The sequence below is a fragment of the Callospermophilus lateralis genome, chromosome 2 (assembly GCF_048772815.1).
Source record: "Callospermophilus lateralis isolate mCalLat2 chromosome 2, mCalLat2.hap1, whole genome shotgun sequence".
Lineage (NCBI taxonomy): Eukaryota > Metazoa > Chordata > Mammalia > Rodentia > Sciuridae > Callospermophilus > Callospermophilus lateralis.
In genome coordinates, this window is record NC_135306.1 from 13,149,388 (window position 1) to 13,153,175 (window position 3,788).

Here is a 3,788-nt window from a genome sequence, read left to right on the forward strand (position 1 = left end):
GAAAACAAGCAAGACAAAGATTTGGATATACTGTTGCCTTATGTGATATTTTGTGCTGTATTTACCTGGAAGTTCACATGCTAGAATTCTAGCCTCAATACCTCAACATGTGACTATATTTGCAGATAGGATTTTTAAAGAAATAATTAAGTTAAAATGGGTCATTAGGACGACCCCTAACCCAATATGACTGGTGTCCTTATAAGAAGAGGAAACTTGGAAATAGTCACAGAGGAAAGATGTTACAAAGGCACAGGAAGAACTCAACCACCCACAAGTCAAAGAGAGAGGCCTGAAATAGATTCCTTCCTTACAGCCCTTAGAAGAAACTGCCCTGACAACACTTTGGTCTTGGACTTCTAGCCTTCAGAACCATAAGAAAGATAATCTTCTGTTGTTTAAGTCACTTACTCTGTGGCATTTTGTTATAGAAACATTGGCAAACTGGTACATATGGAAAGAAATACGACAATGTAAGATCCATGAGTATAGGGATTCTTGTCTTTTTGTTCATTGATATATCCCAAATACCTAGTATGATACCTGGCACATAGCTGGTGTTTAATAAATATTTTCTAAGTGAACTCATAAATTAAAAAAACATTTATAAGATTCTTCCCTTAGATAACTATTAAATACCACCAATGTTACAGTAATGCTTTCTATTTTCATAAAACATGAGGACCAGGACTCCTAATATCTTACCAGGTAAAGTGATATAATTAGTCTGCTTCTACACCCCAAATGTATAAAATCCTCTAGTGAAACTCTTGTGATAATTCGAGTCCTGAAGTAATTTCCTGTAGAAGAGATAAGACAATAACCTCACTATAATGTAATAAATGTAAATTAATCCATATAGAGAAACAGACCATATTTGTTAGTCCCATCCTGGGTGGAATGTCACAAACTGCTGGTATCGCTGTTGCCACAAAGTGTCAGATTAGCTGACTTCATTAAAGGCATTGAGAACAGCCTGGATTAGAGGTTTCAAGGAAAAAATAAGTAAGGACTTTCATGTTGTCCTTATCGAAGCATTAGCACAGGAAAAAGACTAATTAAATTTCCTTCTAGTTTATTCAATTATGGATTCATGATACATCCTCACAACTCCATCTCTACGTCATAATTTCATCACTATCATCATCAATCAATACTTAATTTGGTACTTAAATATGGTAGACAAATAACAGCAAAATAAAATATAAAATTAACCTAGAGTATATGTTCTGATTTCAACTACATGTAAATATTCTTTAAATAAAAATTACAGGAAAAATTCACCAAAATTACAATAACACTTTTGAGGTGATAAGATTATAAGTAATTCTCCCTTCAATTTATTTATAATTTTATGTGTTTTCATTTTTAAAATATAAGGTTATTTTTAAAAATTCTAACTTCAAGTCATTACTGGGAGAAAATATTATGATTAAAAATCTAAAGGGCACTGTGGCGCATGCCTGTAATCCCAGAGGCTCAGGAGTCTGAGACAGGAAGATCTTGAGTTCAAAGCCAGCCTCAGCAAAAGTGAGGTGCTAAACAACTCAGTAAGACCTTGTCTCTAAATAAAATACAAAATGGGGCTGGGGATAGGGCTCAGTGATCGAGTGCCCGTGAATTAAATCCCTGGTACCCCACTCCCCAAAAAAACTCTAAAGGAAGAGAGTTGCTAATGTTTATTTTAAAAGTGCATTAAACACATATATTTATACAGAATACTTTGAGAAAGCCAAAATATACAAGTTTCATGGGCAAGTGGAAGTCAACATATTTAAAACAAAATTAGAAACATTCAACTACTCTGAAAGTAATTTGAAGATCAAGTCAAAACTTGTTCTTAGTTTGGGGCCTTGAATTAGCTCTAGAACTGATGCAATCTGAATCCAGCCAACAAGTGTTTACTAAAGTCTTTGTCCCAAAGGGAGAAGCTTCAGACGTGACGCTGTTGGGATTGCCTTGAGACTTGAACTGACGTAGCAGGGAGGCATATAGATATTGAATTCATTTTGAAATATCATTTTTCTTTCCAGCAAAAATGAAACCCAAATATTTTCTTTGCAATATGCAATTGTAATCAAGCCTTTCTCTACTGAAGGGTTTACTTGGTTTCTCCCATGTTTTCCTCCTTGTTCCTGGGAACCACAGCATAAACAGGAAGTTCATGCCTCTGGGGCTTATTCGTGGCAGAATGGAAAAAATGAAGCTGTGCACTTTATCAAGAATGATTAAGAGAAGAGGATTATTAAATTATTGTACTTCTCTCCTTATCTTCAGAAGGCAAAGTGACTGCATGAGTTATATAACATCTTCAGGAATATAAACAGTTCTTTGCCTCATTTGACTGGAAGTCAACTTGAAAGCTCTGAATCAGGCTTTTTATGAAACTACATCACCTTCATCCTCAATCAAAGATCATTTTAACACCTCTCTGTTGATTGTGCATGTTCCAGCTTCCTTTCTGACAGCCTCAAGTCTCCAGAGCCATAAAATCAGAGAAAGTCTACCATTTCATGACCTAAGCACCACAAGGTGGCTGCTATGAGACAACTGAATATTGCACGCATTTTTTTAAATGCTTCTCATGAGGTAGATCTTTGTGGTGATGAAATAGTTTTGTATCTTGATTACCTTCGTAATCTACATATGATAAACTGACATATAACTATATTGTGCCACTGTACACTTCCTGGCCCTGAGACTATAGTTAAGTAATAAGTAACTACAGGGAAAATTGGGTACAGAGTACAGTATGACCTCTCTGTTGTCTTTGTGACTTCCAGTAATTCTGTACTTGATTCAAAACCAATTGTTTTAAAGGTGCACCTTCTTGTGTACATTAGCATACCCTGAACAGTTTGCATTAGGACAAGTCATGGAGAATAAAACATAGTGTCCTTTTCAAATGTGATGTTTCAGTCACAACCCCCGACCGAGAAAGCTTGAGGCTGGGAATGTCCTTGCATGTGGTTTTCCCTCTCTCTGGATTCCCCTTTTTCCCCTCCTGCACAGTCCACCTCCCTACAGAAGCCTTCCCTTATCCATCTAACCAGAGTAGGTTCCCGCTGTCACTCCCTTCCCAGCGCCCTTCGCCAGGTGTCCTGCTCCGTTTGCTTCTTGGTGACAGACCCGCCACCAGATGAATTTAAACTCCACGAGGCGACGCGGGTCGCCCGGTCCGGCATCCTCAGCAGTGCGCACACCACCGTCAAAGGACAGGGGCTCAAAAACGATTTTGTTTGAATACAGCCAAGTGCACCTCACTCGAATTCGTGCGTTTTGGCTAGAGGGTGGTCTCGTCGGGCCCTTCCCCTCTCACCACCCGCCCTCGCGGCTCAGGGGGTGCCTCAGCGCGCTCTCTTGGGCGTATCGGTGACCCCCTCCAGTGGCCGAAGGGTGCCATTTTCTCTCCGCTATTCCTCCGCTGGGGGAGGCGTCTTGCTCTAGTAACTCTACCCAGTAGGGCTCCTTTCCCTATTTCTCACCTTTTCCTCAGGTCAGCCCGCCAGCCGCCTCCTCTACACCCTGAGCCTCCGCCCCTCCCTTCCCGCACTGCCTCAGGGGCCGGTTCTGTCTCAGGGGGCGCCACACCGCTCAGGCCACGCCCCTCAGCCCGAACCTCTAGGGAAGCCTAGGCGGCGCTGCGCTGCGCTGCGCAGCCCTGGGGAGTGAGAGAGCGGGGCGCAGGGGCGTGCCCTCCTCATTCTTGAGCTTCTATTGGCTGATTTTGGAGAGGGGCGTGCCCTAGGAGAGGGCGGGGCCGCAGCCTGGGTCTGGCGCTCCTCGAG